The 27,947-nt window shown below is 50.3% G+C and overlaps 1 protein-coding gene across 2 annotated transcripts in view; it reads right to left on the bottom strand.

Moving 5' to 3' along the window:
- Positions 1 to 15,900: 15,900 nt before the first annotated feature.
- Positions 15,901 to 27,947, bottom strand: part of ZHX2 (zinc fingers and homeoboxes 2) — a 156,491-nt gene continuing 144,444 nt past the window's right edge. For both annotated transcript variants that reach the window (XM_059165705.1, XM_059165706.1), the window contains exon 4: positions 15,901 to 17,208. The gene's annotated coding sequence lies outside the window, so the exon portion shown is untranslated. The remainder of the gene's footprint in view (positions 17,209 to 27,947) is intronic.

Consider the following 27,947-nt stretch of genomic DNA (forward strand, 5'->3'; position numbering starts at 1 on the left):
GAGGACCTTCTGGGGCCATCACCTTGTCCAGCGGCCCTGACGGTGTGCGGATGTGGTCTGCCAGTGTTGGTGCCAAACTGCCCTCTGATCTGTGCCCCTCACTGCCAGCACAGGGCAACAACATAGTCCAGACTCTCTTGCCCCTTAGAGATTAATACCTACCCCTGGGGGAGGGCAGGGGAAGTGCTTTGCAGAAAGGAGTGAGTGGTTTTTCATGCAAAGAGAGCTCTCTCCACACGGAGCTCTCCCAACCCCAACTGAAGGACCCTTCAGCTGGGGAGTGACCTTGGCCTTGGCATCCTGCAAAATTGAATCAGTCCCTCAGTGGCTCCCACGAGAGAAGAGACGCTCATGTATTCCCTTGGCCTGGCCCAGTCACAGGCCTGGCGCCGTGCTGGGGGCTGGGGCCACAAGGATGGGGAGGACTCGGTCTCTGTCCCAAAGGAGCCCTGGTGGGAGACACGGGCACACAGTGTGGCAACTACAGCTCTCCAGGACCTGGGGGTGGGATCGTGGGAAACTTCTAGAAGCAGGGATTTCTCAGCCGTGACCTGACCAAGGAGCAGGGGGCTAACTAGATAAAAGAGCGGGGGTGGAGCCAGAGTGTTAGGTGTGGGGGGATGGCTGGCCTTTGCAGAGTGTTAGGTGCGGGGGGATGGCTGGCCTTTGCTCAGGTCTGGAGAAATGGGGAGCTGGAGGCGAGGGTAGGCAAAGGGCAGGAGGGTGAGTGAGGCCAGGCCTGTCGTGCTGAGAGGACTGGACTCGCTGGGCACATTGTCTGCCCCAGGAGAGACCCAGCTGGCCCTGGGCCCAGCGGCAGGTTGATTCATAAGCTCCCAGCACCTGGAGTGGCTGTGTCACCTGTTCCGAAATCCGAGGCACGTCAGGCTCTGGGGTGGATGCTCTCTGTGGCTTTGTCCAGTGTGACCCTGAGATGAGAGGAGAGGCTGTCCCCGGTGACCCTGGGGACTCTGGCCCTGACCCTCCACCCCGCAGCGAGCAGGGCAGGTCAGGCCTGGAAACTGCCCTCTGCTAGGACCTTGTCCACGCTCTTCCCGCCCTTTGCCTGCTCCTGGTCAGACGCCGACACCCTCTCTCTTCATACTCGTCAGTCCCGGTAAGAGCAACTACTGTGATTTCCACCTGCCTTCCAGACAGGTCATGATTCTCGTAAGGAGACCAGATAGGCTCACATGGAGGTTTCCGTGGGACAACTGAAGGTTGTTTTCTCATCTGAGAGTGAAAAACCGGTCAGCTCTGCAAGGAGAGGTGGATGGCAGTTAAGTAGAGCTGAGAACGAGAAGAGAGAAAAACCTAGGTCTATATCAGATTGATTCTGCTAAACCCCATCTCCTTCCGTCTCCTGTTTGTGGGTTACTCTTACGGGGCTCAGATCTCAGCTCAGGTAGCACCTGCTCTAGGAAGGCAACCATGCCCCCAGGTTTTGAATCGATGCCCCCACTCTGTTTTCCCAGTTCTCTCTATGGCTAATTGGGGCTGTTACGGACTTATCTGCCTCCTGCATTAGACCGAGCTCATTTCGTTTAATAAGAGCAAATTGGGCGCTACCTGGGTGCTGGACTACATAATAGGTCCTGGGTGGTCAAGGGTGAACTGGTCAAGGTCTTGGAGGAACCTGTGATCAACGGAGGGTAAGGACGGTGGGGCCCACTTGTAGCAGGGCCAACATGTGTCAGTTTTGTTTCCCTAGCCGTTAAAGGACTGGACACAAAGTAAGCACTCCGGAAGTGAATGTTGTATGAGTGGTGTTGACACTGTGGATGAATTTTTCAAATTTGGAGGAAGACTTGTCCTCCATTATTCCTTGAGCTCTGAAGACTGCTCATAACTCCCTGCTTGCTCGAGCCCGTCAAAGGTGAGGTGGCTCTGGTTTCTCATAGCTTCTATTGGGCACAATATACAAGGGATAATTAACCACTTATGGCTCAGCAACTTTAGGAACAAGGGAATCGATAGCTTACCAAAGACAACTCTGATGCTTGACCCTAGTAAGGATGTGTATCGTTTGAAAAAACAAAAACAAAAACTGGTTCTGGAGTCACACTATTTCACTTCTGGTCCTGGGTATGGAACTAGGTAGCAGATGATCTTTGGCAAATTACTCACGTTGGGCTGCTCTTTCCCCATCTTTGAAACAAGGGCTGGGGGTGCTGGGTTCGATGAGTTCCAATACCGTGCATTTTGGTGTCTCTGAACCGATGGCCTGCCTGGAGTCCTGGAATCCTGGCCAGAATCCACTTGAGTCCTTTGAACTTTTGCCTTCCTCAGGCTGGACCTCGTCAGGTGACCGGGCTATTCCATGCCCTTGCAAGCCTACTGCTATCTGCTGGGCATGCTGCGGAAGGCAGGCAGCCTCCCGGATGCTGTGACATTTGAAATAGAAACGTGCATCTGACTGGGTCTGCATCCCCCAGAGTCCTTCGCCACTGGCTTCTGCTTGGGCTTAGCCCTGGGAGACCACGGCAGGAGACTGGAGGGCTGTAGGAGAGGCGATGCCACCTTTCCTCAGACCACCCAGCACTATACCAGCCCCCAAGTTCCATTATGCAGCCTTTACACCCAAAGTACAAGATCTGAATCCCCTGGTTTCAAAGTCTGGGTGTCTCCTTCCCAGTTGTGCTCACCTTGTGAAATTTCCACCTTCTTCCCTGTCTGCAGGCAGAGTGGCTTCCAAACCCCTTTGTTTCTCCTCTTTGTCCTTTCTGGCGTCTTGGGACAGGACTTGAGTCTTTCTAGGTCCTAACTTTTATGTCTAGAAAATGTCAATGTGCCCACGTGGACAGTTAAGTCATCCGTGTTGGCAATAATCGGTGTGAGTCGTTCGTTTAAGCCGGCTCTCACACTTGGGTTGCCGTCGGCTCACAGAGGCGGGGAAACAGCCTTCTACGGAGCTTAGAAGGGGTGAGGAAAAGACAACTGACAGCCTAATGCCCCTCTTTCTGACTCAGGGCTTGAATCCTTGAGATCTGGCCCTGACCTTGCCAAAGCCTCTCCCACCCCATTTACCTAAGGAAATAATCAGAGAAATGGGAGCAGCATGAACAAGGACCATAGTGGCAAAAGCAACTGCAAACAACCTGCGTGTCCATCGGCAAGAAATTGATGAAGTCGATCCTAGTCTGACACGGGAAATGGCTCTTTTAAAAATCCACTAAAACTTAAGCTGCATTTGTTGACGTGGAAAAAGTGTTCAGAGCAAGTTGTGAAAGGAGTGGAGCGGATTATGAAACAGGGTACACAGAGGGAGGCCGTCTTTCTAGAAAATAATCTTTATTGTTTTGCTGTCTATCTCTGTCGCCAACCTGGTCATCCTACGGTCTCTAGATTTCAGGCCTGTTGACACTAGGGACTGCTTCCAAACACATCCGGCAAAGCCCCTTTTCCCAGCCCTGTGGGGGACCTCTGAGCCCACCCTCAAGACCTGTCCAAATCCGACTCCTCTCTTCTTCCCATGCCTTGCCCTGGACTGCTTTGCTCACCACCATGCCAGCTCGTGTGCGTTGGGATGAAGTCATTCCCTGTCTTCCCCACGAGTGAGGCCATGGTTGGATTCAGTCTGGGGACTCCAGAGCTCAGCCCCTACTACATGCTCTGTACATGGTTCTTGAATCGACGGCTGACATCTTCGACATGTCACACGGCAGAGGCCACAACATCTTACGTCTCATTCCCGCCAGAATCCCGGAGGATTCGAGAATTGAGTTGTGGACACACTTGCACAAACACGACGAAACAGTGTATCAACGTCGTGAAAGACAAAAAAAGGCGGACAAACTGTTTCAGATCGAAAGAGAACAAAGAAGCATGACGAGTAACTGCAAAATGTGATTCAGGATTAGATTCTGGAAACAACAAAAAAAAATTGGTATAAAGGGCAAGATTAGACAATTCATAGATCTGGAGTATGAGTTGTATCTAAGGAGTTAGTATTTTAGCAAGGATAATTTCCTGAATTTGGTAACTGTACTGTGGTTATACTGGAAAACTGTTCTACTGGAATTCTGTATCACAAAAATGTCAAAGGTGCAGAAAAATGGAGAAAATGGTATAATAACCCCCTCTATACTCATTATCTAGAGTTAATAATTGTCGATTGCCATCTTTTGTTTTCTGAAGTATTTTAGATATTTACAAGTGAATTATATATAGCTCATGCCATTTTGCCTCTTCATTGCGCATCTTTAAACAATAAGGACATTTTTTTAGGTGACCCTAACACCAGTCACATACCTAACAAGGAGCGATAATTTCCTAGTGTCATCTAATAACATCCATATTCACATTCCCCCGTTTGCCTCTAAATATTTCCTAGAGTTTGTTCAAACCTGGATCCAATCAAAGCCATGGATCTGTCGTAACTGGTCGCTGTACAAGAAAAGCCTTAAATGTATGTCCTAGATGCTTATTTTTTTAATCTTATTCAATTCCCTCCTTCCCCCCCCCCTTCTCTCCCTTCCTTCCTCCCACAATATTGACCAAGAGCCTTATGATGTGTTAGGCACTGGGGATGTAAAGATGAGTAAGATAAGATCCTTGCCTTAGGGATCTCGCAGTCTAACGAAGGAGGAAGAGTCACATGGACTGATCATTACAGAACAGTGTGCGAGAGCCCCGCCAGAGAGAGATGCTGGGTATTCCACGGTTCTTTGCGACGTGTATCAAATGATAAGAAGGAAGAGAAAGAAAAATTGGTTTAGGAGGTAGCTGGAATAAGTAATTAAATGGAGCCGTTTCATAGGTCATGATGTGGATTTCAAATTCCCTTCATCTCCTGGTCCTTCATTCTTATGAGTAAACAGGGGTTGATCAGTAACTGCATTTGATACCCAGTTGTTTCAAGTCTGGTTTTATTTCTCTTCACAGCTCCTTGAAAGGCTCTACTCAACCTTTGTCTCCATTCCCAGTCAGCCTGCCGTGACCACAAACACAAAAGCCAGACTCCCAAGAAGGCATACCATCCACTCCCCTGGTCTGGGAGCCAACGGAAGATTCCTCAGGGTCTGTAACCCTTGGGGCATTGACCCCACCAATCAGCCGCATGCTCTTTCCACTTCTTGAATGGGTCATGAGCCAAGGCAACCGGTTGAGGAAGCTCTAGAGCCTTTTGGTTAAAAGCATGGGCTTTGGCCTCAGAGAACCCTGGGTTCAAGTCCTGCCTCTGGCACTTGAGTTCTGTGGTCTTGGCCACATCTCTCTGGAGTCTAAATTTTCTGGAATCTGGTGGGGGAAAGGATACCATTTGCACATCCCCTGGAAGGTCCTTCTTCCCCGCGGTGCTAGCCATTTTCCTGCCATGGGCTCATGCTCTACCCCACCAAGGAGTCAGAAGCACCGCGGACAACTTACAGGGCACACAGGGCTTTAACGATCCCTTAAAGAGGAATTCCTCCTGCTGAGGTCAGCTCAGTCCTCAGCCTCACCAGGTGGCTGGTGCCTGGGGTTTATTCACCTCTGTGGGGCAGAGATGGCATCCGGGCACAGATGAGGGTGGCTGCCTTCCCAGAGCAGCCGAACAAAGGCTCCCTGTTTCTCCAACGGCGCCATTGTGAATGCTGCTTGGCTGGAGGAGAGATGCGGAGTGATGGGTTCTGGATTCGGAGGAATATCCCGGCGCAGCCTGCTTTTCAACTTTCCATGCTGCTCTTTGCTGCTCTTGAATGAAACACTGTTTATGGACACGTAGGTTTCTTCAAAGTCCCCTAGGGGAGCATGCTGACGGTCTTCGCTCCAACGCTGCAGAGCTCTTGTCCTCAAGTTTCTTGAGCTCCTTGCTGTTCTGAAAAATCTCCCCAAAGCCTTCAGTTGAGGGTAGGGATTGGGGACCTGGAATCTGGAGACTTTTAAGAGGCGTGGCGGCCCAGGCTCCTATCATCCTAGAATCTGAGGGTTGGAATGCCCGGTTAGTTAATGGTCCTCTGGTCTAAACCTCCTCATTTTTCAAATAGGGAAACTGATGCTTAAAGAGAGATCGTGACCTTCTTGGGACCAGACACCCATTAGCAGTAAAGCAGGGGCTAGGATTCAGGTGCCTTGCCATGGACAGTCATGTACGTGTGTCCTCTGCTGCTTGCCCGTGTTCCCGCTCTTCCAGGACGCAGACTTCTTACCAGACAGAACAGCACGAGCAAGTGTAAGACAAGCAAGATCCATGGAAATGGGTAGCGAGTTTCATCCTATTAATAGCAGGACATGCTTTCAGTCAGTTTCTTTGTTTCATTTTGCTTCTACTGCAATGACTTTCTGGAATCCTATTCCAACTATGACCCACATGGTCCAGTCCTAGAACCGCTCATAGAAGTACAGTCCAAAGAAGCCAAAATCCGACAAAAACATAGTTACCTTTTCCCCCTCATCTTTCTGAAATACCACAAAGCCAGGTATCTAACCCACTGGCATCATGCTTCCTACGCTGGTTAGCCTCTTGGCTGGTTTTCTCTTGTCTTCCAATCTGAAGATGTTCATTAACCAAACTTCGAAGAATTCTTATCTTTTCTACCAGCTCTGGTGACTTCCACTTCCCGAACTTTCTCTCCTCTCTCCATTCTTTGAGAATCTTTTTTTAAAAAAAAGATTTTATTTATTTGACAGACAGAAATCACAAGTAGGCAGAGAGGCAGGCAGAGAGACAGAGGGGGAAGCAGGCTCCCTGCTGAGCAGAGAGCCCAGTGCGGGGCTCGATCCCAGGGCTCGATCCCAGGGCCCTGAGATCATGACCTGAGCTGAAGGCAGAGGCTTTAACCCACTGAGCCACAGGTGCCCGCTCTCTCCATTCTTTGTTACACAGGGTGATTTAACCTCCTGGCTTAAGTCCTTCTGCTCCTCATCTGACACTTCTGCTGTCCTTTTTTGCTCATTCCAGACCCTGCACCAAGAAAGTCTACAAATTGGTCTCCCTAGGAGTTAGGGGAAAAGGAGAATTAGGTGGTGAACTAGAGGTTCCCTTGGGCTGCTCAGGTGAAGGGAAGAAGTTTGCGGACCTTCATCTCTTTGATCCCATCATGGATGTTTCCCTGCAAATTTTTATTTTCAAATATACCATCCCTAGTCTAATTAAACTTGTGATATTGCTGGCGCAGATTTATTCCGACAACCCACGATTGAATGCACGCTTGCCTTGTCCCTGCGGGGCTGGACTCTGTCTGCAAGGAGACCACAGATTCCTGTGGCAGACAAACACAGAGATAGTAATAATACCATGTGTCTAGAATTATACTAGAGACATGCAAAAGGGGTTTTGGGAGCACAGAGGAAGAAGCAAGTGACTTGGCAGGAAGGGGTCAAGAGAGTGTTCTTGGAGGACCTGATACTCATCTGGGGCTTGCATGAGTCAGGGGAGTTTGCCAGGTAAAGTAGGAAGGAAAGGGAAATTCTGGCACCAAGAACAGCAGGTGCACAGGCACGAGGCAAGAGAGAACCTGGAGCGGGTGGAGGAAACGAAGTGGTCAGGATGGGCTTGAACAGTGTGTGTGTGTCTGTGTGTGGGAGAGAGAGAGATGGAGATGGAGAGACAGACGGACAGAGGGAGGGAGGGAGAAGTGGGATGGGGCAGGGGGTACAGTGGACGCGAGGATGGGAGGCACAGGTAGGGGCTGGAGCCAAGAGGAACTTGTCTGTTGAGCCCTGGAGCTTGGGCTTTGTTCCGTAGGCAGTGGGAGCCACTGACCGGCAGACGGGAAATGTGATCCGACCTAGCTTGTAGGAAAGGTTACTCTAGCCACAGTCCACACAGCCAATGGGGCCGGCTGGGGAAGGGGGACAAGTTAGGAGGCTGTGCAGGGCAACGGTGAGGGTCTGGGGATGACAGTAGCCATGGGGGTGGTAGATGGGTCACCGGAGAGATATTGGGGGGCGGGAAGGGAGAGAAAATTTGCTGTTTGGTTAAAGCTCAAGGAGGAATGACCGTTGAAAACTGTCCCCCCAGATTTCTGACTTGGGCAGTTGGATGCTGCTGCCGCCATTCAAGACCGGAAACACAGGGACAGGTTATGGGGCAAAACACGTGTGTGTTCCTTAAATTCCTATAACTCACAATCTGACTTCATCTGTTTGGTTTCTGTTTTCTTTTTTATTTCCTTTTTAAAAGATTTTTTAAGAAACAATTTATTTTAAAAGGGAGAGAGAGAGAATGGGGGGGAGGGGCGGAGAGGGGGGCAAAGAGAGACTGTCAAGCCGACTCCCTGCTGAGTGGGGAGCCTGATGCCGGGCTCCATCATTTTGTTCTCTAGAGTTAAGAGTCTGTTTCTTGGGTCCTCTCTCTTTTTTTCCTTTGCTCTTACATTTTGTTCCTTAAATTCCACATAAGAATGAAATCACACAGTATCTGTCTTCCTCTGACTGACTTATTTCACTTAGCATGTAGCTGTCTAGCTACTTCCCAATCCTTTGTGTACATTCCTACTCCCACCCCTTTCTGTCTCTATAGATTTGCTTACTTGGGACACTTCATACAAGCGGAGCCATAGCCAAAACATTCTGAAATATAATCTAACCCGCTCCTGCATTTCTAGCTATCACTTCTGCAGAGGTGCGCTGGGCAGTGGGGTAACAGCATCTGTTTTATTCAAAACCCTTTCATTTCCAAATGACAGTAACACAACTCCAACTAACTTAAGCAAGAGGGGGATCTTTGGGCTCACATAACTGGGGAAGACCAGTGAACCCTTAGCTGGATCTGAACCCTCCAATGACCTCAGATTTCTTCTTCCCCCTGCCCAGCTTAAACTTTCCTAACCCTCAATGTTGATTGGTTGGGCTGAGTCATGTGTGTATCACTTGGGCCACTCCCTGAGGTCAGAGATGAGTGCTGTGATTGGCTAGGCCCGAGTCACATAAGTCCCTGTGGCCAGAGGGTCTGACTCTGTGCTGGTGCCACATCCACAGCCTGTGGTTGGCTTAGGGAAGGAGCAGGTGCCTAGCGGGCTCCCCCAGGGAGAGGGTTGTGAGTGTTGCGGGAAAGGGACTGTGCGAGGGATGCCGCCAGGTAAAGGCCACCGATCCTCTTGCCAAGTAAAGTAGGAAGAAAAGGAAGAAAAGAGGCTGAACAGCCAAGCAGTACGTGGGCAGAACTAGATAGATCCTGCTGATGGCGCATGCTGTAGGAGTTCAGAAGAGCAGGGCTCCCTGAGAACCAGTGGCATAGGTGTCCTTAAACCTCACTTCCTGTCAGTCACTCAAGATTTACCTTCATTTGGTCCTGTAAGACTTCGGCAGGGCTTGGAAGAATAGGGGGTTAGGCAAGAAATGGGGTGGGGGATTCTGACAGGGGAAAGTGCACTGACAGAGGGAGTGTTGACCAGTCAGCAAACAGACCAGTATGGCCCCAAGAAGAGCCTGGGGAGGGAATTAGGAGATAAATTTGGAAGTACAGACCAGATCCCAAGTTTTGTGACTCAAATTCAGCAATGGGAAGCAAGTCTGAGGTAGAAGGCTTCGAACACACTTTGTTTCACTTTACATCTGTTTTATATAATATTTTATTTGTTTTGGGAAATCCCAAACTACTTTTTGATTTCCCAGCATATGAGCAAACAACATAATCTTGGGCTGTTTGTCAGGTTCTTTCCAAGTAGATAGTCACTTCTGTTTTCTCATGATGGGGTCTGAATGGAATTGGTTGTTCAACACTGATGGTTTCTTCTTTCATTGCACATCATGGGCTGCTAGCTGGATTCCTTGTACTTAACACCCTGACATTGTATACACTCCTTCATTTCTGCTTCTTGTGCCTTCCTCTCATTTATCTACCTGGTGAACTCCTACCGATTCCACAAAATACAGATCATGGTTCCTTGAAGAGGAAACAGACCAAGCCTACCTCATTTCTCACATGGCAATTAGCACAGGGATATATAAATACATGTATGAGTAAAGGGGCTCACATCTATCTAGCATAAATATGGCACAGATATTTTGTGTCAGCTATGAGTGTATTTGCTGGCAAGTATCAGACAAATCCAATGAGTGGTGGGTTAACCAGATAGAGATGAACTTTTCTCACATATCAAGTCGCTTGGAAATGGAACCTTCGTCCTACCTGTTGGTGGGAATGTAAATCGGCACTGCTACTATGGAAAACAGTATGGGGTTTATAAAAGGAGTAAAAATAGAATTACTCTATGATCCTGCAATTCCACTTTTGGGCATTTTTCCAAAGAAAATAAAAACACTAATTTGAAAAGATACGCGTATCCCTATGTTCATTGCAGCATTATTTACTATAGCCAAGATATGGAAGCAGCCCTTGTCCATGGATAGATGAATTGGTAAAAAAAAAAAAAAAAGATGTGGTATAGACATACATAATGGAATATTACTCAGCCATAAAAAAGAATGGAATCTTGCTATTTGTGAAAACATGGATAGAGCTGGAGAGTATTTTGGTAAGTGAAATAAGTCAGACAGAGAAAGACAAATATCATATGATTTCACTTACATGTGAAATCTCAAAAACAAAACAAATGAACAAACAAAGCAAAACAGAAATAGACTCACTGATACAGAGAACTGGTGATTGCCAGAGGGGAGGGGAGGGGAGGGGTCGGAGACAGAAGTGGAATAGGTAAAGAGGATTAAAGAACCCAATTTACAGTTATAAAATACATGAGTCCTGAGGATGTAATGTACACATAGGGAATATAATCAACATTACATATAATAACTTTGTATGGGGACGGAGGGCATCCAGACCTGGCATGCGGACCATTTTGTAATGTAAAAAATATCAAATCTTCATCTTGTACACCTGAAACTAATAGGCCGTTGTATGTCAACTACAACCCAATTAAAAAAGAGAAGTTTGAAACTTTCATTGGTGGCACTGGTTTGGGGGCTCAACGAAGCCATCAGAAACAGCCTCAAGATCACTGAAACATATGCAGTCACCCTCTGTGTGTGCCTCATTAGCCATTCCTAGCTGCAAGGGAAACTGAGTTTCTCCCCCAGTGTTGGGGTGTGCTGGTGCCCGGGCCGTATCTTGGTTCTGTTAGTGAGGAAGAACGAGGGGATGCATAGTCGCTAGGCAACCAATGCATCCTTTACATATTTCATCTCATGTTTCAAGGTTAACAGATTCGAGGTGGAGTTCTGTGTTCAATATTGTAAAAGTCTGTCGGAGCCCAGCAGGCAAAGGCACTTTGGTTATTGATGTCTGTCATAGGTGTGGAGTGGGGCACATGGCACGCTTGGTGTACATTTACCATCTTTGGTCCGGCCAATAGATTGATCTGGGTGTGGGGCCCTCTGTTTCCTCCCTCTGCCCTTACCGCGCCTGCTCTGTGTGCTGGGAGCCAGACTCTGATGGGCTGCCTCATAGATCCCCTTGCTCTCGGACTTCTGAGTGGGTTTGACCTTTGGAAGGCAGTGGCAGGAGGGCACAGGACGGGAGGAGAATGATGTCAGGATATTTATTCCCCCAACTCCCCCCCTGCTGGGTCACCATGGTTATTAAACGCCACATCTCCTTTGGTCGCCGCCTCTGTCCGTCTCTCTGCCGTGGATTCCAACAGCTGCCCTATCCCTCACCCCTTCAGGCCAAGCCCCCTACATCTTCGCTGGTTGGTTTCCCCAAGCCCTGCCTACACCTTTGTAAACAATAAACTCTAAACACGTCATTTTATTTATTTATTTATTTAGAGAGACAGGGCAGAGGGAAAGAGAGACTCTCAAGCAGGCTCCGTGCCCACTGTGGAGCCTGTCGCAGGGCTGGATCCCATGACCCTGAGATCATGACCCGAACTGAAATTAAGAGTCAGATCCTTGACCGACTGAGCCACCCAGGAGCCCCTGAACAATACACTTTTAATAAGCTCTGCCTGAATCACTCTGTTTCAAGTTTCCATCTCTTTCCTGTGAGGATCCTGCGAGGATCAGTCCGTCACGCACTGGGGGCTTGTACTGGGTGAAAGTGTTGGAGTTACTGATGGGCGCCTTTGCCTCCCCTTCCTCAAAGTCAAGGGCAGTGTGCCTCCCACACTCCGCAGGATACCTGACTGGCCACATGCTCTCGGATGTACAGAAGTCTTCTTTTATTGATTCTTGTTGATCAGCCCCTCAAGGACAACGATGGTGTCTCTGCTGTGGTTTATCAGCACATCCAGCTGTGAGGCACACCAGCCCGGAGCTTTCAGGAGTCAGTAGGAGTTTGCTGACGGGCTGTTCTCTCCAGGCTGTGCTGTGTCAGGCCAGCAAGAGCTGTCATTTCTGAGAGCCGTTGGTTGGAAGTGGCTGCTCACCAGGCGGCTCAGAAGGTCAAGGATGCCCACACTGGGTGTACCACGCGCCCTCTGCCTTGCTCCTACCTCTGCCTCCCAGCTCCCCAAGGCCTTGGAATTTGCATTCAGAGAACAGACTCTGTGGTGTGCTATAGGGTTAGGTTTCTCCCCCTCCCAACCGCTCCCCCACCCCACCCCCGCCAAGCCCTTTGATGCCTTCGGAGCAGGGTTTGCTAGACTTGAAAGAAGACGTGAATCACTTGATCATTAGTTGCAGGTTCTGATTCAGCAGGTCTGGGAGGGAATCAGAGAATCTGCATTTCTAACAAGCACTCTGATGGGGCTGGGGGTGGGGGCAGGGGCTGGGACCGATGATCTAGGGAGCGCACTTGAGTAGCAAGGACTTGGAGGTGAGCCATCCATTCCAGGAGCCACCAGCCAACAGGCGGCTGTGTCCCTTGAGTGTCCTTCCTCCGATTTTTATCTCACAGTCTCATCAGCCCATCAGAACCGAGTTTCTAGTAACAGGTTCTTGGCTTAAATAAAAAAGAGAAGTCTGCTAGTGTTTATGAAATGGGAAAGAGAGGATGCTGGCCTGGGGAATGGTGGGGTCCAGAGACCCAAATGATGTTGCCTCTGTCATTGTCACCACCAGCCACCTCTTTCTCTCATTGCTCTTCTGCTCCTTTATTTTTTTGGTCTCTTCCTCTCCACCTACCAGCTTCCTGTCTCCAGCAGGGGCTTTGGCTACAGGTGGCAACAGGCTAATCACACACTGTCATCTAAATGGGAAAAGGGAACTCTCTCCCCCAGCCCGGAGCGCTCCCACACCGCACCGGCTCTGGCTAGAGGGCTGGAGTGTCCTATGGGGGGCAGGTGGTCACGGCCCTGGGCAGTGCCCCAGAATCAGATGAGTGGAGGGGGAGCGGAGTGGAACCCCCTGGGGAGAGACTGTAGTGCAAAGATAGGGCAGAAGCAGCAGCCGGTCAGACCCCGCCGCTGCTCTCTTCCACCTGTGAGAGGTCCTGTCCCGCTCTTCCGACTTACGAACATGCGTGTTGGATTTGGGGGTTTTTTTGGAGGGGGTGTAGGCAGAGTTTGGGCATCAAGGGGAGGAAGGAGAGTATTGGCTACACATGGCAAAGTCTCCGAAGCCAGAAGCACAGGTGTCTGAAATATCCTCTCCTAGACCCGGATCCAGCTTCTTCCTGTCTGCCTTTCTCACGCACACATCCCATCCGGACATGGAAAGACAGAGCCATCACTTGGCCTGGCCTGATGTCACTCTCCAGTCACGGCAGTAAGAGGGGGACGATTGTAGAGCGCCTGTGTGCTGGGCTCCCTGCATACCTGAGCTCAGTTAATCCTCACAAAGGCCCCATGGTAAAGATCTGCCCCTCCAGGTCTCCAGTGAGGAAGCAGGGGTGCGAAAAAGGCTAAGTAACCCCCCCACCCCCAGGCCCACCTAGCTCTGTGAGCCAGAGAGCTGGGATTCGAACTTGGGTCTGACTGCAGAGCTAGAACTCCTCATCCACCTGTCTGTCCATTCGCCCATCTGTCCATCCATTCGCCATCCATCCATCCCACAGACCTCTAGGGAGCATCTCCTCTGTGTCTGGCACTGAGCTTGGGCCGGAGGACAGGGGAGAGGGGACAAGAGAGACACAAAGCTTGTCCTCGTGGAGCTTGCAAATGCAGGGGGATGCAGAAGGCAGTAAACGGGCATATGATGACACGTTGTGAAAAGCAAGATGGAAGAAAAGGAAGCAGGGTTGGAGGATGGCACAGCAGATTGGCAGCGCTGGGGGAGGCAAGCACAGCACCTGGGATGAGACATTTAAGGAGATGCCCTCTCTTGGGGTCCTGCACGTCCAAGTTCGGCGCTGGCATGGCCTTGGTTCCTTACATTTTGCACCCATAGGGGCTTGCTCGCCCCAGTCCCATCCTGTCCCATAGGCGGGGAGTCCTGGAGGGCAGGTGACATTGGTCCAAGACATCAGCGGGCAGGTCTCTCCAAGGCAACAGGAGTCCACAAATAAGATCCACTGCAGGGTTGTGTGGTTTTTCAGCCAAAGATCAAAACTCTACAATATTCAATATTGAGCGCATCTTCTGGAAAAGGCCAACTTATCTGGAGTCCCTGATTTTTCAGTGTTTCCTGTGTGGGAGGAAGTGGGGGGACTACCTGAAGAATATGCTTATGCATGCTTCATACACATGCTTAGTTTAGATAAGCTGGCCAAAAGTCCATTAGTCCCTGCGACATTAAACTTCGAGACCAGAGATTCCCAAAGTGGGCTCCCTGGGCCAACAGTGTCAGCTTTTCCTGGACACTTGTTAGCAATGCAGACTCTGGGCTCTTGCTCCAGACCTACTGATTCATAAATTTTAAGGAGCCCTTCCAGGTGATTCTGGGGCCTGCCCACGTTTGAAAACCACTGGGTAGATGGGTGTCATGCTGAACAGTGATGGACTCTTTATTTTTAGGGTTTTTTTTAGTCTAAGGTTTTTTTTTAATTTAAATTCAATTAATTAACATGTAGTGTATTAATAGTTTCAGAGGTAGAGGTCAGAGATGCAACAGTCTTCTCTAACACCCAGTGCTCATTACATCACGTGCCTTCCTTAATGCTCATCCCCCAGTGACCCCATCCCCCACCCCTCTCCCCTCCAGCAACCCTTAGTTTGTTTTCTATACTTAAGAGTCTCTTATGGCTTCTCTCTCTGACTCCATCTTGTTTTATTTTTCCCTCCCTTCCCCTATGAGCCTCTGTTTTGTTTCTTAAATTCCACATTATTAGTAAGATCATATGATAATTGTCTTTCTCTGATTGACTTATTTCGCTTAACATGGTACCCTGTAGTTCCATCCATATTGTTGCAAATGGCAAGATTTCATATTTTTTTGATGGCTGAGTAATATTCCATTGTATATATAAACCACATCTTCTTTATCCATTCATCTGTTGATGGACATGTGGGCTCTTTCCATAGTTTGGCTATTGTGGACGTTGCTGCTGTAAACATTCAGGTGCACGTGCCTCTCTGGATCACTACATTTGTATCTTTAGGGTAAATGCCCAGTAGTGCAATTGCTGGGTCATAGGATAGCTCTATTTTTAGCTTCTTAAAGAACCTCCATACTGTCTTCCAGAGTGGCCGCACCAGCTTGCATTCCCACCAACAGGGTAAGAGGGTTCCCCTTTCCCCACATAGTGAGGGACTCTTTAAACCTTACCTGGGCAGAGACACAAAAGCCAGCCTTCTCTGAGAAATGGCAGTGTCCTCGTCACCAGTTCTCGGCAGTCCGGGGAGGGTAGTGACTTACCTTGGGTCACCTGAGTGTGCGCAGGGGTGCGGCACGTGGCCTGCGGGTCTCACTCCCACTCTGCCATAGTTTATGAATCTATTTGTGAAGGAGGAGGGAGAGCCTCCTTCCTTCTCTGTGTCGAAGAGCTAGGACAGACTTCCACATCAACATTTACGCCCTGTGTTGAAAGTCCCATTAGTGCTGTCGGACGTCCCCAAGACAGAAAATGAGAAATGTCAAAGGAATCTGTCATAAGAGCTCTGAGATTGGCGGCGGGGGGGGGGGGGGCGCGGAGTTGGAGCCCTTGTGCCCTACCCTGGGAGCCAGACGGCAATGAAGAACGAGAAGCAGAGGAAAAGGTTATAAAAATGTTTAGTCTTTGCTTTATTGAGTTACAACAAATGAGCAACAAGTTAGAAAAAATGGTTTTTTTTTTTTTTCAAACTCCCTAGCATTTTATTTGTGCAGGGTACCCAAATGAGGGGCTAGGGGGAGGCGTGGGTTGCAAACACAACTCATATTGCGACATTTACACCAGATATGTCTCTTGGTTTTTCCTCTTTAGAAGTTAGGACTAACTGGAAAGAAAAAAAAAAAAGTGCACTCCAGAATCTAAAATTGGCCCAAACACAAACACACAAATAAACAAACAAAAACCAGTTCATGGTGAGGCTTCAAGCTGAAATCTTGTCAAAAACCACACGGAGAAAAGCCAGTCAGGAACAGAAACCAAAAACTGAAGCGGTTCATCTTTGTACCATCTAGATAGGAAGACCTCTTGTTGTTTTAATTTCATAGAAGTAATGATAATGCTAAAAATGGGGGAGCCCTTTCTGCTGGTATCTGAAAAGAGGCCACCTGCCCCTGGGGTCTCTGGTGCTGGCTCGGCCCACGGTCAGCCGAAGAGGCCAGGCGGTGGAGAAACCAGATCTACCTGCTGGCAGTTCGGAAAGCCTTGTGCGTGGCTAAACAGGGACCCCGGTGGGGGGAGGGGCTAGGGGGAGAACTGGAAATGGATCTGATCCGGAAGCTCCATCATCTGTAAACCCTCTCAACGTGGAGACAGATGCCCCAATCCAAGCCCTTCCCACAGAGAAATCGCGCAAATTTCAAACTACGTAAAAAAAAAAAAAAAAAAAAAATGAACTCTCCCTACCTAAAGTCCAGTAGATATAACGGCACTAATGCTAACATCCCCCCACTGCCCAAAATTAATAAAATAAAGATTAAAAAAAAAAAAAAAGAAAAGGAAAAAAGAGAAAAGCACGTGTGATCAGCCCTCCCGCCTGGGAAAAAAAAAAAACAAAACCTTACAATGGTAGTGCTGGAAAAGGATGCTGCCCTTGATTAAAAAGGTAACAAAATTCCCACATTGTACAAATTGGTTCCAGTATAGCAAGAGGTGGGGGCCAGGGCAGAGGAGCAAACTATTTACAGGGACCCATTGAAAACGCAGTAGTAGGACTTTGGCACTATGAACAATTCCCACCGGTCCTCCGGGCGGCGTGAGTGAGGGCTGGGGTTCCTGTTCCCTGCAGCCACGTGCCCGCTAAGTGGTTCCACTTGGAGTCTCTGGCCAGGGTGGCCCATGGCCGGGGAGGGAGGTTCTCTTCTTTCGTCAAAGACAGAACGCCCCCTTTATCAGCAATGCAGTTCCAACAGACGTCCCTAGGAAGATGACACAAAACCAGAAACAAGATGTCAGGAGATGCTTATTCCCTTGTGGGGTGTGGGGGGGGTTGGGGGAGTGGAGGCAGGGGTCACTCTTCCTGGGGAAGGCCCCTTCCGAAGCCATGCTGGGGCTTGGAGGAGAGATAAATGCCCAGGTTTGGGGCCAGGTTTTTTATTTTTTACTTTTTAAAAGATTTTATTTATTTATTGGAGAGAGAGAGCATGGGCAGGGAGGAGGGGCAGAGAGAGAGGGGGAAGCAGGCTCCATGCTGAGCAGGGAGCCCAGTGCGGGGCTCCATCCCAGGACCCTGAGATCATGACCTGAGCGGAAGGCAGAGGCTTAACCCACTGAGCCACCCAGGCGCCCTGGGGGCTAGTTGTTAAAAAGGAATGTGTGTTTCTGAGCCCAGTCTGACATCACAGGAAGTGCCTCCAGAATCAGGCCTTTGAAAACAGGAGGGTTTTCTGGGCAAGTGGAGGTGGTGCAACTGTTTACTTCATTTCAAGGCCCTTTCCTTATTCCTGGAGAGGCGGCCAGGCACAGTGGTTCCTAAGAGGTCCCGGGGTCCGGCAAACTGGATTCGGGTGCTAACTATTCTGTTTATTGACGGTGGGGCCATACACGTGTGACCTAACCTCTCTAGGACTTAGTTTTTGCTTCTGTAAGACGGTTACTAATAGGGGTTGCGGAGATGATTAAGGAAGCTGACATTCGCCCCAGAATTTGGAAGAGTGTCCAGTATGCGGTTACGTAGTATATAAGATACTTCGGAAGTGTTCTATATTGTATTATATACCTTTGTCGTTGTTGCTAGGTGCAGCCTTTTCTAAGCACGGTAGGATCATAACAAGGTGAGACATTTTAGGTGTATTATTAATTTGGCATTCATATCGACCCAACCGTGTGACCATGAGTCCCACTTTATGGCTGAGCACGGGGAGGCTAAACGCTTTGCCCACGATGAGACAGCGAGGACGTGGACCGGTCAGGATTCCAACCCAGGCCATCTCCAGAGTCTATGCTCATAACAAACAGTATCTAATAAGAGTCCATATGCAGAAACGCTTAATTCTTATATTTTTTGAAGTGAGGAGAACAGCGCAAGGACCGTCTGATGAGCTGAACGGTGTCTCCCCAACAGGCTCTGTGGATGTCCCAATCCTCGGGATCTCAGAATGTCACCCGATGTGGATCTTCCGTTACAGAGGTAAGTAATCAAGTGAACATGAGATCACTGGGGGGGGGGGCCCTAATCACTCCAGTGCGACTGGTGATGCCACCAACAGGCAAGCTGGACGCAGACTCACACAGGGAGAGCGCCGCGTGAAGACAAAGGCAGAGACCACGGTGACGCAGCCACAAGCCCATGGGTGCCACGGAGGGCCAGCTCCTCACCAGACGCTAGGAGAGAGGCGTGCCACAGACTCTCCCCTCACAGCCCCCAGAAAGAAACCAACACCGCCAACACCAGACTTCCAGCCTCCAGAACTGAGGGAGAACACATCTCTGTTGTGTAAGCCACCCCCTGGAAGGCGGCCCTAGGACGTGAAGACAGACCACCATTACTACCCTGTGGGCTCCTGCGGGGAGGAACCCCAGGGGAGGGCGCAGGGCTGTCCCAGGGACAGCTACTATCCTGTGACAGGCCGGAAGCTTATTGAATCTGCAGGTTCTGAAGCCACTGGCTTGTTCTCTGCCTTGCTCCTCGTCAGGCCTCTCCTCTGGCTGAGAAAGGGGTAGGGAGGGCCCCAAGGAAGGCTCCGGCACAGGGGCCCGGGGGCACGCGGCCTGCACTTCTCAGCCAGAGGCCTCAGCAGGTCATCTATCTTGTCATTCGTTCCCAACGTCTGGAGGTCAAACGTACCCACATTTCCCAGGAACTCATGACGAGGACAACGAATGCTGGCATTAAGAAGCCAACTTGTGAAGGAAAAGGTCTGTGGGTGAAACCGGAGTCCGGGGGTGTCCTTGGGATCTGGTACTGCCCGAGACTGGTCCGGCACAAGAGCCCCAGGGCTCCTGACACCGGGTGCGGCCAACATCGCTCCGTTCACCAGAAGAGGGAAGCTTCGGGAGGAAGGGTGAGCTCCCCAAGTCAACGTGATTTCTCAGCAGCGCTGTCAAAACCAGGAATGACCCTGCTTGTGACAGCACGGACAGTAACTGGGATTTCTCTCATGCATGCTCCGGGCCAGGCCAGATGCTAGGTGCTGATGCGAACGCCCCTCGTCCGCTCCTTCCAGAAGGCTGGGAGGGAGGTGACTGTGGCGCACACCATGCTGGGTGGAAACGGGGGCTCGGGGCGATTAAATGATGTCAGGAAAGTAGTTAGTGGTGCAGCCTGAGCTCCTCCAAGGCCAGTCCAACGGGAACTGCTCTTTCCACACCGGACCCGCGTCCACACTCCGTGTCCTACGTGCGTGTCACCCCCTGCATGGAGCTGCCTGCGGACAGGGGTGAGCATGTCTGCTTCAAAGGCAGGGGCTGGCGGTTCCGGTCGCCCAGAGATGACCGTGTGCCTATTGCTGATCCCACGGAGAGCCACAGGCACCCCTGGGTGGGCACACGGACCGTAGCTGGCCTCCTGCTGTGCTCCCCAAGGAACTGGGTTTTCCCCGGCAACCAGGGTCTCTCAGAAGCCTTGCAAAGGGGGCTCCTCTGGGTGGAGGTCCACCCGAGCAGGGCTCAAGACTCCGGGAAGGAGGCCCAAGGCGGGGAGACAGCTACTGCTCTTCCCTCTCCCAGCCGGGCCGACCGTGGGTACCGGCTGCGGTGGGTCCCAGCAGGAAGAGCGGAGTAGTGGGGATCCCAGGTGTGTCCCCGTGCCCCTTCCTAGCTGTGTGCCCGTGTCTGCCGCTTAACCTCCCGGAGACTCGCTTCCAACTTCACACCTGCGGGCCGCCGCGGGGGTTATAGGTGAGGCCGGCCAAGCAAGCAGGTGCTCCCAAAATACCGCTTCAGCTTTTCCTTGAAGAAGGCCACGTGTGTAAAATAGAGGCTTTAGGGGTCCGTGAGCTCACTCACTGGTGTGTGTGTGTGCACGTGTGTGCACGTGCGTGTGAGTAGACCTATTTTCTTTCCTCAAAAATGGAACGGAACCACGTCTCTCCAAAGGCCAAAAGTCTCACATTTTTAGATACACCTCAGCATAATGGTGCTTCTTCATCTGGCAATGGGTTCGGGTTCCCTGTGTCGGGTCCTCTGGACACGGACACACACAATCCTCCAACCAGACGTATTAAGGAAGAAAAAACTACTGAACAAAATCCTTAAAACCTCCCCAAAACAGACTGCAAGGGCAAGAGGGTGACCTGGAGAAAAGGAGACAGAGCTGCTTTTGCAGAGACCCCGGATGTCCTTGGTCGGCTCTGGGCCCTCGGAAGCACCCTGGGAGCCGCTGGACTTCAGCTCTCCTTGACCTTTCCCAGGGTGCGTAGCCGCGGGCAGGATTGTGAGAGCCAGTGGGGCTCTCAGAGAGAGGCTGGGAAGCCGCTGGAAACAGAAGGCATGGTCCCCGGGAGGGACAGAGCAGTGGCCCCAGCGCCTTCCCTATGGGCAGCCTTGGCCAGCCACAGGCTGCTTTCCTGGAAAGCCTTGCTCCCTGGTGCCCTCCGGTCTCCTTGTGAGATGCTCCCGCATCTGGGCATCCCAGTACAACCGAGTCACACTGTCTTCACACTGCCTGGCTAACTGTCCAATCTGTGAGGACATGGGCGGGGCCCAGAGGGTTCACTGCAAGACCCCTGCCCCACCCCCCATCCCCCTGCACTGGGTCTGGCCCCCAAAAGTAAACTCAAAAGTTCATTAGTGAATGAAAAATGGGAAAAAGCACAGTGCTTTGGGAGGCGTGGCTGGTTACCCAAGACTGGTGACGGAACTCCCTTCTAGGTTTCTATCTTCCAGTAGTACAGTGACTTTGAGGATGTGGCCTCTTGCGAATCTCCTGGGCTTCGAGCTGCAATCTTACCACTGGTCCCTGGTCGGGGACACTTCCCCTGCAGAGAACCAGGGACCCAATGGATTACTTGATCCTAGAGCACTGGATCTCGGCTATGGGAGGAAACAGCAAGGTCGTTGGGCCCTTCGCTTATGGCCACTATTCAAACATCTCTACTGAGCGGATGTCCAGCCTCTCCCTGAACCCTGCCCAGGACAGGGAACCCTCTGCCTCCCTTTCTATCTTGGGGACAGCTCGGAAGGTTAAAAAGTATTATCAAATTCTTTAGCAAAATCTGCTTCTTTATTACTTTATCCATTGGGGAAACATGAAAAAATTAGTATTCTTTTCCCATGTGATACCTTTCTGTTTCTGTGTCTCTTTAATTTTCCCTGTAGGGATTTCCCAAAGCCCTGTGGACTCAGGAGAGCGTAACACGGTACTCCGTGAGAAAAACAAGCACTGTGATAGTGATTTATTATCTTAATAATATTTGAGGCAAACTTTCTTTTCTTGCAAGGGGGCATGGTCTGATTTTAATTAGAATTGGGAAAAGGAAAACACGGTGGCAGGGAGAGTGATTAAGCAATTTCCCCGGGGGGCCGAGAAGATTCCATCCCACCCTAAATCATTCCCATGCCAGGCCTCGGTCAACTCAGGCACATCTGGCCAAGACACATCTGGCCAGCGCTCTTTTTCCTGCAGCAGTTTGGGGAGCCTCTCGGCTTGGGGGAATTGCTGAGATTTAAAAGCCAGGTACATCTCCCCCAGGCTGCTTGCAAGGAGGCTGGATGGAGGAATCAGAGGGGTCACTGGTTCTTTCTGCCCTTTTTCCAACTGAGGATATTATCCAGAGGAGTCCAAAGTATTTGAGCAAACAGAGTTGTATTTTAAATTCATAAGGCACAGCCTCGTGTTTACGCACTTGGATTTGGGTCTGAATGCCAGCTCCCCCACTTTCCAGCTCAATGATCTTGGATGAGTTACCTTTCTGTGTCTCATTCTCCTCCACCATAAAATTTAAAAATAAAAAAAAAATGCTGACTTCAGAGCGTTGTCAACACATGCAAAGTGTCCAGCACAGTAAGGGCTCAGCTCCCACCCCGACCCCCACCCCTCTGAGATGCAATTAACACCTAAAGGCTTGAGCTTGTACAAGTGGGGCCTCAACTGAAAAGTCAACTTGGAAAGGCAGGAAGCAGTCGACCAAGGTCTTCTCCATAGAGAAAGGACTCATTGCAGAGTGGGCAGCTGAGCATTGCTGATACTAATGCGTGCCGTCCCCCTCCCCAATGCATTTAGGGAATTTCACTCGTATTATTTAATTTAATCCTGACAACAAGAGACAGCTCTGTTAGTGCCATAGGTTGAATTATGTCCCCTCCCCCACCATTCATCTGCAGAAGCCCAATCCCCGGTATGACTGTACCAGGAGATGGACCTTCAAGGAGGTGATTATGGTTCAATGAGGTCCTAGGGGTGGGGCCCTAGTGTCCCTATAAGGACAGACCAGGAGTGAGCATGTGCAGAGGAAAGACCAGGAGAGCACACAGAAACAAGGTGGCCATCTGCAAGCCGAGGAGAGAGGCCTCACCAGCCACCAAACCCTGCTGGCACCTGGATCTTGACCTTCCAGCCTCTGGAACGGTGAGGAAATCTATGTTGTTTAAGCACTCACTCTGTTCTGTTCTGGCAGCCCTCGTTGACTAATACCATAAGTATTAGGGTTACAAACACTTACTAATAAAACAGAATAAAGTAATGCGCATGTGGATGCTCTAGAATTTTCCATCATCCGTCCTCCATTTACCACGGGGGGTAGGAAGGTCTGAACACCCAGCTCTCTCCAACATGACTTTCCTTTCACTCCTTCCTGGAGCATCTCAGAGCGTCTCAACCTTTCTCTACAGGATCCTACACACAGAACCATGCAGAGTCTTCTTTATGGGTGAGGATAGATATGAGAAGAATATCAAGAGAAATTTGGATTATAGGTGAGTCCACGTAGCACTCTGGCTTTTCACCCCTGCATGTCTATAGAGTGTGAATTCAGGCAAATCACAGCCACAATGGCCACCTTTTAGGTCCCCGATGTCTTAAGTTCCCTCTGGCCTCAGGGGCTTTGAGTACCTGTACCTTCTGCTTGAATGTGGTCCCCTCCTCACGGCTCAGCCAAATCGTACTTGACTTTTCAGATTTCAAGTCATTTATTATCTCTCAAGAAAACTCGCCCAACCCCTGAAATCAAGTCAAATTCTCCTATTCCATAGTCTCACAAACCAGGGACCTTTCCTTCAATAAAACTTGTCAGCATGGCAGTCCTTCCTTTTTGTTTGCTTAAAGCTTCATTCCTCACGAGACTGTGGGCTCCATGAGGACAGGGACACGCTGGGCACAGCAGCTCCCCTGACCTCCAGAACCTGGCATGCGGCAGGCATTCCCCAGATACCTGATGCACGAAGGCGCCACGTCACTTACGACAGACGCCTCTGGCCTGGTGACTTCCTCTCCTTGGGGCCCACATCCTTCCTCTGACAGATGAGGGAACTCAGACGTCATGGCTCCTAAGTTGCTAGAAGCTTCCCAAAGCACCGTGAGAGCTCCTGCTGTGAGAAGCTCCAGAATCAGGTAAACAGAAGTGTCGCATTTAACTTTATTAGTGCTGGGGCTGCCAGGCTAGTGTGCAGTCCCCGAGAGGCATCGCCCAGTGATGGGTTCTCCAGCAGACCTTTTCCTTCAGCTGCTCGCACACACTGGAGAGCAGTGCCCCGGCGCCACTCCTTTGCCTGCTGTCCGCCAAGTGACGGAAGATGAGGAGGAGGAGCCAACGCCTGAAATGTTGGATTCCAGACAACTGAGAGCCAACCACGTTAGCTAATTCTCAGGGTGGTTCAGTACATTGCTGCTGTGTATTTGCTCCCCATTAGGCACTGGGGACTCAGAGATGCATGGGATATGGTCCCTGTGTTCAAGGGGCTGGTGCAGGGGAGACCAGGAAACAGACAACTACATTTTCATCCATCTACCCATCCATCCATCCGCTCATTCAAATATCTGTATTTGGACACCTAATCTGAACAGATCGCGGGGGGCACACATATCCCAGATCCTAAATGGCAGCCACGATGCAACACTGGGTAGCCTTAAATTTTTGAAACAAGCTGAACGATGTTTCCATCCAATATGTTCCCCATATTTTTCTGGCATTTCACAAAATTTATCTCTTCTCCAAAACCATTCCTAATCGTGAGTTGGAAATTGTCAGAAACTGGGAGGGAGCAGAATTAGCAAATGAATACTTGTGTATTCATTTTTTTGTGTATTGTATTAAGACGCGGCCAAGCCCTGTTGGTCCAGGCTGAGCTGTGGTGGTGCTGTCCCTGTGCCTGGGTCAGGCACTGACCCGACAGACGAGAGGTGGCCTCTAGCCTCCGCCAACTCTGAGTTGTGGAACACAGGGCAAATCTCTCTGAGCCTCAGTTTTGCCCTCTGCAAAATGGGAAGAAAGCCACACCTATCTCACAGGGATGGAATGAAGTTTGGGCGAGTTACTGGATGTGTGCAGAAGAATCCCAAGCACATGGCACAGGCCAGTAAATAGAAACTCTCAGTAGTAGGAGTTCTGGGATATTCCATCTGGCCAAACATCGAGGCATATGTCTGGCCATGTGGGGCTCAAGTATTCTGACTCATTTTTCGGAAAGGAGGAAATTTACTGTTCAGCCTCTCACCGGGACAGGTCTCTTAGTAGATGGCTTTGATAACTAGACCCAGAGGCTGAATCAAGACAACACAATTCAAGGTCTGGCTAGGCCTCCTTGCCTTTCTGTCCAACCTCATGGCCAAGGGAGCCCGGCTGAGTTGAACGCTGACGTAAGCTTTCTGAAGCTTCAGTGAGGGGATGCTTAGCTCGCACCAAGGGGGAACCCTGGCATCTGCTCTCAGCTGCCCACCCAAGTTCATCCTCCCTCTCTCGTATACACATCCCCTAACACCTTCTCCGTAGCCAAAACGGTGCATTATTTTCAGGATTATTATACGTGCGACAACTGAACTCAACGGCAGCTTCCTAAATAAATACGTGTTTAAATAAAGGCATCGCTGAATATTTATGAATTTCAAGAGACCCATGTGTTCAGTTCATAAAAGCTGTGAAGTAATTTGGAGGGATTTCTTCCAAGTTGAAAGGTTCCTTTCAGGGGTGCCTATGTCCAGGATGCCAGCCCTAGGGCGGACCGCAGCCCGTCCCTCCATAAAGTGGCACCTCAGAAATACCAGGAAGCCCGTTAGGGACATCGGATGTCACCAGGTGTTGAGCAGCTCTTAGCATCTTGCTTAGGAACATTTCTCAGCTCGTGCTTGTGGTGTTTACCATAAAGAAACATAAAAGGGGGTTTCTGGGTGTTCCCGGTTTTTGGCGGGGGAGAGAGGGGAAGAAAACAGCTAGTTCGTTCATCTCTGATTTAGCTAATGTTTAATGGCCCATTCTAGGTATTCCCTGCCTCCCAACACCACCATGGGGGGTGGGGGGATCAGCCAGAAATGGAGAATTTCTGTCCAAAACAGAGAGGCAGAGACGGCGGTAGGAGCCAGGGCTCTGGGATGGAACTGAGGTGCTGGCTCGGAGAATACAGTAAGCTCCTTGGTTTCAAGCCTCTGTTTTTGGGTTTGTAAAAAATTACAGGCGGGGAGGTGCCTGGGTGGCTCAGTAGGTTGAACATCCGACTCTTGATTTGGGCTTGGGTCATGAGCTCAGGTTCGGGGGATCGAGCCCCGAGCTGGGCTCTATGCTCAGCAGGGAGTCTGCTAAAGATTTTTTTTTTTCTATCTCCCACTGCCCCTCTCCCTTGCTTTCTCTGTTTCTCTCTAAAGTGGGTAAATAAACCTTTTTTTAAAAAAAAATCTGGCGTCACTAGGACCACTGAGTAAGACCATCTGTGGTCAGGTGCCTAACTCTCTGCCTTGGATCCTCAGGAGTCCGTGTACCCCCTTCCGTCCTCCTGTCCTTCCGTCCTCCTGTCCTTCCGTCCTCCTGTCCTTCCCTCCAAAGCTGCTCTCTATGGTTTTAGCCTTGTGTCCCCCCTTCATGTTTCTCTCCGGTCTCAGGTCAGGGGCAGGCACGGTGGCAGCCAACACAGGTGGGCATTTTTGGCTGTTGGCGGTGGTACTGCCTGGGGGAGAGGGGATGGGGACAGGTGGCCTCAGGGGGCTCCGGGAGCTGCCATCCCCAGACAACCGCCACTCGGGGATGGGGATCTGGACGTGCCCTCCAAGCTCACTCTGCGATACAGGGACACTCGGCATTCTTCTATTCAAACTCGGTCCAGAAGAGCTTTGCCTGCTGGGGAAAACCATTGTCTTTTCTTCCAGCTGTCCTTTCCCATCGTCTGCTGAACCCCCAATTCGGCTTTCTGGCTATGCCCAAACTTGGTTCCTCAGCTGTACCATTCCTTTTTTTGTCTCTGGAACTTTGCCTTGTCTACTCCTTCCACATGAACCTCTCTTCCTTGCTGGTACATGGGCTAACTCCTTCCCCTCAGCTAGCCCCTGAGGCAGATGTCCCTTCCTCCAGGAAGCCTGCCCTGACCTCAGCCTGAGTTAGTTTCCTGGTCACACCATGGATCACCCCGGCTAGTAAAGGAAAGAGCAGTTTCCTCTCTCCTTGGCCTGACTGAGCTCCATGTGTGTGAGGACCCTCATCTGTCTTCTTCATCCCGTCGTCTTGGTGCTTAGCACAGAGCCCGGCACACAGTAGGTGTGCAGAAAGGATTTGCTGAATTGAACTGACTGTTGTCCACTCCATGGCAGGAGGAAAAAGCAATCATGTAGACTCTGTCAGGCATTGGAAAAGGTCAAGAAGACAAGGCAAGCTAGGAGTTTTCAGGCAGATTTGGACTGGACCAAAAAAAAAAAAATAAATAAAAATCTCTCCCTTATTTCAACAAGGCAGATACAGGCTGGGCTGGTAGGGTCTCTTAAGAAGGCAGGAAAATAGCCAGAGAGAGGAACCAAGGCATCCAGATGGTGGCAGGCCTGGGGTGCTACTGGTGGCCTCTGTAGCCTTCAGCCCCCTCTGATCACTAGCCCCTCCCTCTATGCTGCATTGTCACCTGTAACCCTTTATTGCTCCCTCCTGAAAAGTTGGGGTCGAGGAGAAGGAAGACTTGATGGCATCTGCAACCGGCTGTTCCTTAAATCATTTTCACTAGCTGGCTAGTGAAATGTTCATGGAACTGGCTAAAAACAAGGTTTCCAGAAGACTTTATTTGTGGCCAGGCACCTTATCCCACTGCAAAATAAATGAACCAACGAGTGGCTCACCAGTCAAAGTTGTCCGGACTCATTAATAAAGAGGTATGGTATCTTCCAGGACTCCTTTTGGGACCTTATCAATCATTCTGGAGGTTCTTACCTTTATTTTACTACTTGAAAAGGTGACATGGGGGTGTCCCCTTCTGTTGCCTTTTACGGGACTCCTGGAGAAGCCCATGCTGGCAGATGGTAAATCGCACGTCTTCCTCCTGGTTCCACGCTGTCCTTGGAACATTTCGGCTTTGGCCGAGGTGATCTTTGCCTCCCGTGCCCCTCGCCCCGCTGCCCCCTCTATTCTGAACCCACCACGGAGCCGGCAGTCGGGCCTTTAGGCCTTGATGTGTACAGACCTCTCCGGAAAGCACAAACATCGGGGCTTGGGCGCCCTGTCCCATCATGTGGATGACACGGCCATTAGTAACCATGACAACCTCCCTTCCCAGGCTTTTGTGGCTCCTCGGGCCTCATTTGCATCCGTTTCTTCCA

This window comes from Mustela lutreola, chromosome 3, assembly GCF_030435805.1.
Source record: "Mustela lutreola isolate mMusLut2 chromosome 3, mMusLut2.pri, whole genome shotgun sequence".
Taxonomy (NCBI): domain Eukaryota; kingdom Metazoa; phylum Chordata; class Mammalia; order Carnivora; family Mustelidae; genus Mustela; species Mustela lutreola.